Source organism: Heterodontus francisci, chromosome 26, assembly GCF_036365525.1.
Source record: "Heterodontus francisci isolate sHetFra1 chromosome 26, sHetFra1.hap1, whole genome shotgun sequence".
Taxonomy (NCBI): domain Eukaryota; kingdom Metazoa; phylum Chordata; class Chondrichthyes; order Heterodontiformes; family Heterodontidae; genus Heterodontus; species Heterodontus francisci.
The window spans coordinates 40,488,233-40,500,291 of record NC_090396.1 but is presented as its reverse complement, the minus strand read 5'-3'; positions in this window follow the sequence as shown (position 1 = coordinate 40,500,291).

The following is a 12,059-nucleotide window of genomic DNA, read 5'->3' as shown; positions in this document are numbered from 1 at the left end:
TGTAGAAATTAGTTATGCAGAGCAATTATACATACCAAATAAAAAGAGAAAATGTTGGATACAGTCAGCGGGTCAGGCTGTATTTTCTTTCCAGGGTCCTGATCCTGATGCCAGGCTGAATTCCGGGTCGGGAACCCGGAACTACAGGCAGCGGGACCCCAGAGTCGATTTTTGAAAAGCCAGCCAATTAAGTGGCCATCTCCGGAAGCTCCATTCAATTAAAGACAGAGTGTGGGCTCCCGTGGCTGGAGGGTCAATCGAGACTGAAAGATCAGCAGCCCCACCGTCAGAGGTGGGAGCTGCTGATGTAGGTTGGTGAAAAAGTCTCCCTGAAGACTTTTTAAAAACTTAAAGTTACAAAAAGAACTCCTTTACAGGGCAGCTCTCTGCCAATTGCCACTGCCAGGGGGAGTTAAATTGTAGGATGGAGTCCTGCCCACTCAGTCTGCTATCAGGAGGCTGCCTCCATCTCTTGGCTGGGTTTCCGCCTCAGCAGGGGGCCCCTCACGTAGACTGGAAAATCCCAGTTGCTGTTGGAAGAGTGGCCTTAATAGGCCCTTTAGGTTGCCTATCTGGCAACCTGCCGCATCCGGGCGGGTAGCCAACACCCCCGATCCAGCCTGTCCAAAAATGGTCCGGAGGCAGAAAATGCCAGTAAATTGGCACACCAGCTGGAATCAGGAAATTGTGGGCTCTCCCGCATCCAGGCACGCCTCTGAAGTACTTCAAAAATCCGGCCCAATGTATCATGTCAATAACCTTACATTAGAATGGTTCTGTCCACAGATGCTGCCTGACCTGCTGAGTGTTTCCAGCATTTTCTGCTTTTATTTCAGATTTCCAGCATCAACAATATTTTGCTTTATTAAACATATCACTTTAGATTGTAAATTTTGCAATACAACCATCATTGAATGCCAATTTTCATCATAAGAAACACTTCCAGGTACTGAAAAAAAATAAAAGCACTCTCAGCAGTTCCATTTCCTGAAAACAAATAAACCCTGCAATTTTTTAACAAAGGTTTACCAATCAGTGATGATGCAAGGCTATCATTCAAAGAAATCCTATTCCGTTTTTATTCCTCTCCATCTTTTGGATATACTTGTGACAACTGGTTTGTTTCCTAGATAATTGTTTTTCTTCTTTATCTGATTATACTAAACTTGAGAGTCTCGGGTGTCAATATAATGATCTTGTCCTAAATGAGATGACAGTTTTACTTCCAGATATCGTACTCTTGTTACAAAACCTTTCTAACACTAGCAGATTTCCCATAAAGGAGTCAAGGGTGGGTGTTTTATGTGGGGAGGTGATGACGGCAGATTTGAAAGGGAGGGGGACAGTACCTGGGGAGGTGAAAGCCTTTACAATATCAGTTAGAATGGGGACCAGGAAAGGAAGTTGGGTGCTCAGCAGTTTAATGAGAATAGGGTCGAGAGAGCAGGAGGTGGGTCTCGTGAACAAGATGGGCTTGCAAAAGGCATGACTGGGGTGGGGGAGGGGTGAAATGAGAGAAAGATGCGAGTTTAGGGCTAGAGCGGGGAGCAACCCTGCGGAAAGGTTGCTTGGTGGCCAGAGGAAGGAAGGGGTCTGGTAGAGGCAGCTGGATGGTTAGTCTCAAACTTAGTGACAGAGTAGTCTAAGAGTTCCTTGCACTTGTTGGGAGGTAAGTGTGGTGGAGGAGGGGGAGAGGAGACAGCTGGTAGTGAAGAAAAGAAGGCGGGTGTTATATTTGTATTCCAGGATGAGCCTAGAGTAGTGGATTGCTTTGGCAGAGGGGTGTAGGGCCCAATAGTTGCACATGATAAACATTTAATTCAATGTTTCCAGGACTTGTACAAAGATCAAACCATTGTAAGGGGGGTGACCAGGGTGGGAGAGAGTGGGAGTTGTACTAGGGAGAAGGGAGAATGTGGTGAAGGTGTGAATTAGGAGAACGATTGCTGAAGAAGTACCATGGTTAATGGAAGGCCAAAGACTAGACAGTCGGGAATTTTAAAGTTTAAAGCAAGTTACTTTGGGGGGAGTGGAGTGGAAGGGAGATGTGAGCGGTGAGTGATACAAGGAAGTGATCAGTGATGGTCTTATCTGTGATTGAGGTTATGGGAATAGAGAGGCCACATGAGATAGCGAGGTTGAGTGGATGACTGAATATGGTAACATAGTTTATATGGAGGGAGAGGTTAAGGGATGATAGGAGGGTAATAACTTAGAGGACGAGATGGTAGAAATGGAGGTGAAAATCGCTGAGAATGAGAAATTGCTTCATGCAGTACCTGAGGGATGAAAGCAGGGAGGATATCTTGGTGAGAAACATGACATTAGGCTTGGATGGACAGTAAAGAATGAGGATTTTAAGGGAGAGGCAAGAGGGCTGGAACAAGATAAGGCTCAAAGGAGGAGGCAGTGCCAGAGAATAGAGTGACAGACCAAAGTAAGATTTAGTGATAAGGGCCACACCAGGACCACAGCAGTTTGGGCAAAGCAGTAGGTGGAAGATATTGCCTATGTCAGCAAGGGGCAAGGTATTGTCATCTATGATCCAAGTTTCTGTCATGGCTATGATTTCCATGCAATCATTCACAATAAGGACATGAATGGCAAGGGCCTTGTCTCCAAGTGAACAGAAATCTCGAGGGAGATGAGGAGAGGGTTGGTGACTGCTGATCCACTGATTGAATCCTTGGGTCAGTGGTGTGAGGGATGAGTAGGATGGGAAGGAGGTTAGCACGATTAGCTCCCAGCAGGTGCAATGGGTAGGAAAGTCAATGACGGAGTATGATGGAGCAGTTGGGGTTGCTGCTAGCTAGAAGGCAGTGGTGAGTGCCTCAGTAGGCACTTTGGAGAATACCGACAGAGGCACAAACGGAATCAGTGGGCTAATCCAAGAAAGAGTTAAGCTGGGATGGCAGCAGGAAAGTTGGAAGGACAGGGAGTAGTGCAGGGATTTGCTGGGACAAGGTGCCTGAGAGGACAGACAGGAAAGTGTTGTGACTTCCAATTAAGAAGGGGAGGATTCAGGAGGGAAGGTTCCAAGAGGGGTAAAAAGAAGAGAAAGAAAAAGAGAGATGGAAGGTATAGGTTCGCATCAGGAGCAGCAACCGAAGCGTGCTTGCGGTCCCACTTCCTGATATGAAAATTAGAATGAGAAACGACAACTTCGCTGCACATAATTAAGAAAAAATGTTAATTAATTTAGACATGCTATACTATTCCAGATTTCAAAAAGGAGTAGTATCATTAATTGGTATTGCTGATAATAGGTTTGTTAACTTTAGAAGATGATAACTGGTTTGCCAATTAAAATACTTCTACAAAAATAAAACTACCCTCTGGAATGTTAAGCAAAATTCAATCCTATTCTTTTAAATTAATTAATCAATTTTTCACATTCCATAGCATTGTATAACATCTATTCAACCTTAGGTCATATTAATTTCAGAAGGATGTACTATTTAATGAGCCATTTTTATTTAGAAGGAAAAATTGCCTAAAAGGATAGTTAATGAAGTCGCTACCTCTCCTGTAAGAATTCATCAACTGCAAATCAATACATTCCACATTTCAAAGTTAATTAGTTTGCCTTCCTCTCCTACTCCACAAATAGGCAGGCACAATTCTTCTTCAACTCATTATAAACACTTCATGAATCCCCAAATATAAAGATATCTCTGTATGGTTCCCAGAGCTGCAGTCAGAGTGAAATTTTCACTGAGGCAAATTTAGCTACCTTATTCTTAACAAACATGATTGCTTACAGATTTTGGTATTTTATTTCACATCATATATTTTAACAAGTGCCCTTTTTACATACATATATATGCAATAATGTTTTGAATTCAACCTTCCAATTTTACTAGCCTTCAGTTCCCCTATAGCTTCCACACCTATCAATTGTAGCTGACAAGTGCGGTGCTGTTGTTGGCTGGCGTTTCAACCTTTATCTTGCAGAGGCTGAGCTCCAACTCTCTGACACTTGTTTCTATCACCCCCTGGACCCTGACCCCACCAGTGAACATCAAGCCATGGTCTCCAGGACTGTCACAGACCTCATCTCCTCCAGAGATCTTCCCTCTACAGCCTCCAACCTCATAGTTCCACAACTCCGGGTAGTCTGCTTTTACCTCCTTCCCAAAATGCACAAACAGGACTGTCCTGGTAGACTCATAGTTTCAACTTGTTCCTGCCTCACTGAACTTATTTCTTCCTATCTTGACTCTATCTTTTCTCCCCTGGTCCTGATGTTGAGAAGATGTTTCCACTAGTGGGGGACCCTTGAACTAGGGGACATAGTTACAGAATAAGGGACACTCATTTAAAACTGAGATGCAAAGGAATTTCTTCTCTCAGAGGGTAGTGAATGTCTGGAATTCTCTACCCCAGAGTGTTGTGGACGCTAGATCACTTAAAGTATTTAAAGAGGAGGTAGATAGATTTTTGAAATATCGGGGAGTTGAGGGTTATGAGGAGCTGGCACGAAAGACAAGTTGAGGTCTGGGGCAGATCAGACATGATCTGCAGGCTTGAGGGGCCAGGTGGCCTACTCCTGCTCCTATTTCTTATGTTCTTCTATTCTTATGGTCCAGTCTCTTCCCATCTACATCCATGACTCTTCTGACACCCTACATCATTTCAACAATTTCCAATTTTCTAGCCCTAACTGCTTCCACTTCACAATGGATGCCCAATCTCTCTACACCTCTATCCCCCACCAGGACAGTCTGAGGGTTCTCTGCTTCTTCCTTGAACAGAGGCCCAACTAGTCCCCATCCACCACCACCCTCCTCCACCTGGCTGACCTTGTTCTTACATTGAACAACTTCTTCTTCAACTCCACTCACTTACTTCAAATAAAAGGTGTTGCTACGGGTACCAGCATTAGTCCTAGTTATGCCTGACTCTTTGTGGGATATGCCAAACATCCCTTGTTCTAGTCCTACTCGGGCCCCCTCCCTCACCTCTTTTTCCGGTACATTGATGACTGTATCGGTGCTGCTTCCTGCTCTCGCCCCGAACTGGAAAACTTTATCAACTTTACTTCCAATTTCCACCCTTCTCTCACCTTTACATGGTCTATTTCCGACACTTCTCTTCCCTTCCTCGACTTATCTGTCTCCATCTCTGGGGACAGGCTGTCTACTAATATTCATTATAAGCCCACCAACTCCCACGGCTTAACTTCCTCACAACCTGTTTCCTGGAAGGACTCCATCCCATTCTTCCAGTTTCTCTGTCTTTGGCGCATCTCTTCTTTTTATATTTTTTTTAAATTTTGTTGTATTTTATTTTTTAGCCATGTGCCTGTTTTTCATGTGGACAGAGCTATTCATTATTCTGCCATTAACACTCTCTCTGGACTAATGCTTTGTCTTTCACCACAAGCATTAACACACTCTTTGCCTTTGCCCATGACAACTTTGTTATTTAATCTCTCCTGCCCTCTGCCCTCTGTCCTATCACACACCTTCCCTTTTTTTCTCTTCCCCACCAACTCCCCCACCTCCTCTCCCTTCACTTACTTAAAACCTAATTCTTTTCTAACCTTTGCCAGTTCGGATGAAAGGTCACAGACCTGAAACGTTAACTCTGCTTCTCTCTCCACAAATGCTGCCTGACCTGCTGAGTAATTCCAGCACTTTCTGTTTTAATTTAGGGGGATTTTTGATTGTCTGCCAATTTCAACTTTGCATCAGGGTTTCCTTCATTGTGGCAGATAATCGAGGCTCCAGTGTTGAGTTCCTCTGATAGGAAGAGCATTGTGTTAAGAATGCTGGACTTTGTAACATGATTATGTTTTTAAAAACTGTGATTTTTTAAAACTTGAAGATGGAGTAGAGGTCAGCTGACCTCACATCAACTCTGCTTAAAGACAAGACCAGAAATCTTGGTTACCAGGACAACAGAGAACACAGATCAATGACTTTTTTGAAAACACAGAGACAGGTCTAACACCTGAAGAACAATGGGTTGCACCCTCACAGACTTTCAGATCATAAACAAAGAGACAGTGATTCTGAGAATGCAAATGTGCATGGCAGCTGCTGATACTAGAAAACAGTGAAAAGCCCGGATGGTGCTGCTGAAACCAGGACTCATGGACTTCATATGTTGGAAAATTTCAATGAGCTATTGACTTTGGATTCCAAATAAATTTAACAGATTTTCTGACGGCAGGCAGGCTGTAAGAAAGGACGACAACCAGCAGTGGAAGCCTCAAGGGAGAGAGAGGGTACACTTTCTCTCAGGAAAAACTGATACAGCGGAAAGCTGTGAAGACTTGAATGTGTTTTGAAAGTTGAAGTTTGTGGAGAAGTAGAAGACCAGCAGGATCACCAGGAATTGCCTTCTTCACGGACATCCAGGACGAAAGTGCTTGGAGAAGTAAGCGAAGAGGAGGACATTTACTTTGAGAAAAGTCTGGGACATTCAACCCATTGTGACTGAGAGGAGGATGGGACTTTTAACCACAGAGATTTTCACCTCGAGGAGGACTGTGTAAAATATAAGTGTGGTGTGAGGTTTTCAAGTGTTTTAATAAGTAAAGAAAATACCTTTCTATGTAATTTGGGGTATCAGTTACTTACAAAGTACTTTTTAGTTAATGGGGATTTCTTTATAGTTAATTGTTTTATTAAATGTCGTAAGATGTGAAATCCTGTTGTTTAATTCTTGAAATTGGTCTGGGGTTTCATATCTCATATTTTAACGTGAACAGTCTCACTGAGGTTGTAACAATTTCTACAGCAGGGAATTTATGTTGGTAACTGTTCTGGAAATTATTTTAATTTCGATTATTGTCTTTTTTAACTTGTGGATTCTATTTTCTTGAATGTTGTGGGGGATATTTAAATGTTGGGTTAATTTAGTGAGAGGTGTTGGAGCATATTTTGATTTGACTCAGGATAAGATGGTGCAGTCAGGTGAGTTGTGCTGTTGTTATGGTAACCCTAAAATGAAACACTCTGTGGTGAGCTAGATTACAGTGTTTTGATAATATTTTCAGATCATGGTTCTGTATCCATAAATAAAGTAGTGCTGGCAAAAATCATCCAACTTGTCAACAGATTCAAATCATAAAATTAAAAAAACATGCACTGTTACCCTCTATGGGCAATTGGCTCTTGACCAAACCATTACATCAGAGCATGAACTTGCCTCTATTTTTATGTAGGAAGCACATATGATCAGGTAAAACAATGATAAGGTTTAGTTGGAAAAAATATGAGTTAAAGTTTAATCTCAATATTTACTATATCTCTAATTATATATTTGGCAGCTATAAAGAATGTGAAATAATCTGTAATTTCTACCCACAAGTAGTGATTATATCGCCTATACCACCTTCTGTAAATATTCACTGCCACCCATTCATATAGAGAGCAGCTGAAAATCTACTATTACTAGCTCTTGAAAAGACACAATGCAGGATGTAGTTTTATCAAGCAACACTAAAGCTATGCTTTCATTTAGGTAAGCGGTTACTATACTTTTATAGTTATAAATTGCAAACTAACGTTCACTGATCTTCTGAATTTAGCTAAATTGGAAAAGAAAGCATATCAGCCTGATTAGATCAGACTGGAATTTTGGTCAGTGCATTCTTGAACATCCAGTGCTGTATTATGCTCTTGTCCCCTCCCCCTAGAGGCTGCCTCTATCTTTGCCAAGCCATCAATATTCCCTCCAAGCTCGCTGGTCCCTTTCCAACTCCTAGCAACCATTCCAAAAATCAATACTTGCTGATACACTTACTAAGATCAACATTTTTATTAGAAGTCTCATTGATTTGTGAATGATTTTTGAGACACGCACCTCTGGAGATAATGCTGTGGCTATGAAGACCCACAAGGAAATAATGTTCCCTGCAGACAGGAGGAAGAAGGCTGCCACTGAAAGCAAACAGGCATGGTTGGAGATGGCTGAGGAAGCCAGCAACAGGTGTGTGGTGCCATACTCGTGGTACAGAGCCGCGTGAGGTTCAATGACCTATTCAGGGAAGGAAAAGTGAGTGCCATGGCACATTCAAGTACAAACCCCCTCACTCTGCCTTCCCAAGGAATCTCCTGCACATCACTCCTCAGACAAATACACTTTGCTGCTCTGTCAAGGAACCTCCTCACATTTCCATCTGGCCATTGACACTCACGCTTGTTTTATTCCAATATCACACCCATCCATCACAGTGACTGTATACAAATGTTATCCTTCCATCCTCCCAAAAAATTCCACTTCTCACACTCATAGGTCTCTTCTTTCTCTCCTTGCAAGAGAAGAGAGCACAGAACACTAAGCAGAGGCAGAGAACTGTAGGTGGCCCTCCAATCATCTCCACCTTGACAGCTGCACTGGAGGTAAGCTGGGTCTCGGTATGCCTGGCCATTGGCAATGGAGAAAATGGGGGGGCGGGGGCCTCCCAGCTATATGGTGATAGAATTAAATATAACACTGCCACATGGCAGACAACACTCACTCATGTTGATTTGATGTCAACAGGCAATGGGAAATGATAATGTGCACAATGATGACTTTGAACAGTCTCACCTTTTCAATTATAACTCATGTCTTTAATCTCCCATAGGTCCTCAAAGCATCCCTCAGGACATGGTGTGGGAGAAGGATGAAGACTCCTCGGAGGAGGTCACGTTACTCATGTGCATCCTCCACCAGTGGGACTGCCAAGACAGGAAGTTGGGTTGTCACATGGTAAGCAAGCGCAGGTGGTGGAGACAAGGAGTGCAGTGGAGAGTCCCTGTTGCAATGCACAAGCTGCCCCAAGCTCTGCTCAGCAGGATGCAGATGCTGAGACTTAGGAGCTGTCAACAAAGAAGACAATTCTGGAGCAGCAGCCAAAAATGTGTGAGGTTCTATCAGCATTTCCTGAGATACAGCACACATGTGGACAGAGATTGGAGGAGCTCATTTTCACCATGAGTGCAATAATGTTTCAGGTTTTCATACTGATGTCTACATCCATGGAAAGAGTGGCCACCTGCATGGAGCATCATTCACAGCAATCAACCCAATGCAAGCTGGCCATTACCAATGTCCTGTATACTCAGACTGTCACCTTACTGAGGAAAATCTCACCTTGGCCTCACTGAAATACAGCAAAGTGCTCTCCAGTCTTGCCTAGCAGGGAAGTGGGGTTGGGCCACATGGGGGAAGATGGAGAAAGGGGACATGGAAGTGGAAACTCTGTTCAAAGCATTTCCACTTCTGACCCCTTGACACCCCCCAACTTACCAGCTCCCCTCCCCATTCAAAGCCCCACATGTTGCATTCTGTCCCGGTAGCCAAGTCTGCACCTGCAAGTGCAGATGGGGCAGTCTTTGGTGGGGCCTTCTCGGTCTCCAAAACCCAGAGGATGTCAGCCAAGGACATCGGAGCAGTCAGAGCAGGGATATGTCTCTAACACTGCTGAAGCACAGGGGCTACATCACGTAGAACTAGTGGAGAGAGAGAAAGGATTTGTAGTTGCACAAGGGTGTTCACTTGGATGTTTAACACAGTGATACATTGTCACATTTCTGATTCATGTTTATGCACCATAAAATGTACTTCATTGTTCAATAGTCCCATCTTGCCGCTTCTTGCCTGCCACCTGCCAAATGGCCTTCTGCCTTGGTAGGACAAGAATTAAAGACCAGCAATGGGTGTGCCAGATGGCTGTACTGCCTCAGTTTGACTGAAATGTGCCCGAATCAAATGTGTCAGGCATCCCTGGCAGCTATATGTGTGGCTGATGGGAACGTTTGAGCCCCCTGAGGCACTGCTGCTCAATACTGTCCAAGAAGCTTATTCTATGCCTGTAAAGCCTGTTTTTGGGGCATCACCTCCTGCAAGCTGGAGCTCTGTGTTTATCCCCTTTGTCCTGTGGAGCGACAGGTACTTGAGAAGAAGGCTGCTGTTGCTCCTGCTGCTCCTGCTACAGCTACTCCTCTTGTTTCTCATCTGAGGTCAAGGTAGAGCTGCATAAGCTGTCTAAGTTGACAGCTGGGAAGTGCAGAGCAAATGCAAAAAATCCCAAAGTAGTAGAAATGACCTCAAAAGTATTGGAAATCACCTCCAAAGCAGTGAACACACACTCTCAGAACAAGTCCTGTGAGCAAAATCCTTTCACTTAGGCAAAGAAAGAAGCTGTCAGATCTCAGTATTTAAAGCACTTCTTGCCTGCCAATTGCTCATGTCACGATCAGGTGAGGAGGGGTCACAAAACTCCCCTATTGTCCTTCTCTTTGTTTGACCACAACAGGATTTATTCCTTTTAAAACTCATTTTTGAAGTGTGCTTACCACTTCAGTGAGTGTTTTACCTTTCACCTTTGTTAGGATCATAAAAGAAACAATCGGATAGATTTTCTTGAGTTTAAACAACAGGCAAATTTATTGTACTTATAAAAACGAAACTTGATCTAGATAAAATAATAAAACTACACTACACTTTCACTCACACATGCATATGAGAATCACACACACAAATAGAATACAGAGTGATAAGAAACAGTTTATTTTGGAGTCCAGAACAAGTAAAAATAATATACAGTCTGTGGGGTCTGGTAATTCCATTGTCTTTCAGCTCAAGTTGTGATCTTGAAGTCTGGTAGAAGTGCACTTTGTGGCTGGCCCACCTTGTCCCTGGTTTAGGTTTTTCTTGGAGACAGAGTTGTAGGTGGCTTTCTTCCCTGGGGTCTCTGTCTGTAGCAATAGTAGACTTGGATGTTCCACAGTCACAGATAGGTTTCAAACTTGTGATGCTATCTGGAGACGGAGAGAGAGAGAAAGAGAGAGAGCGAGAAACAGCCCCACTGGGGTCTTGTCTGGTTAGCACTTAAAGCTTGTCTGCTTTAAAGTCTCAGGAGCTTGTCCTTTTGCAAGACTGCTAGTTTTTCCACAGATGGGGAGGCAGTCACATGATTGTCCAGTGTCCTTATTTGCAATTTAATTCGATTTGAGTCTAGGTATTTTCAATCTCTCTCGAGTTTCATTGTTTCAATGTTCACCCCCTGGAGGTATGACTCCACTGTTAATGTTCCAAGATGGCTTTGAATGTTTTACCATGAGAAGTGAAGCTGTTAGCTGTTTCCAAATTCATGAGGCATTGTCCTGGAGGCAACCTCGTTAGGCATGCGTTTCCAATTCGATGTCCTGGAATGTGAGGTATTTCAATGCAAATCATGGTGGCCATCTTGGCTGCCAGCTTTTTTAAATAGGACCCCAGCTCCTTTTTAAAAGTTTAATGTAGGTTTCCAACCGATTAATTAAAAATCCTCATTTTTTCTTAACACTCAGCTCTGTCAAATTGCTCTCATCTTGCTTTCCCTGGCGAGTTTCAGGAAGCCTGGGAAACCTGTGCGCCACAATTAAATTCAAAATCCAGGATTAAAGAAGCAACCAATGAGTTTACATATTTAAGTAGCAAAGCTGCTTGTCTTTTATTTTATATTCTTTCATGGGCTGTGGGCCTCACTGGCAATGCCATCATTTATGTCCCAGTCCTTGACAACTGAATGACTTGCTAGAAAATTTCAGAGGGCAGTTAAGGGTCAACCACATTGCTGTGAGTCTGGAGTCACATGTAGGCCGGACCAGGTAAGGATAGCAGATTTTCTTCCCTAAAGGAAATTAGTGAACCTGATGGGTTTTTACAACAGTCGATGATAGCTTCATGGCACCATTACTGAGACAAGCTTTCAATTCCAGATTTTTATTAATTAATTGAATTTAAATTCCACCAGCTGTCATGGTGGGATTTGAACCCGTGTCCCCAAGGTATAAGCCTGAGTCTCTGGATTACTAGTTCAGTGACATTACCACTATGCCACCATCTCCCCATCTCACAGAGGTTTCCAGCATTCTTCAGATTGCACTCAGGTTAGAGGCAGAAGTTGGTGGGTTCCTACTGGTGTCCCGCCACATCGGCAGTTTCAGTGTTTAATTTGCCTCCTGCTCAGAAATCCACCCATCTTCTCCAAGTTAAAATTTCCCCCTTTACGTTGATACCAGCAAGTCTACTAATAGGAAACATATATCAAACTGATGAATCGAATGTTCTTGATT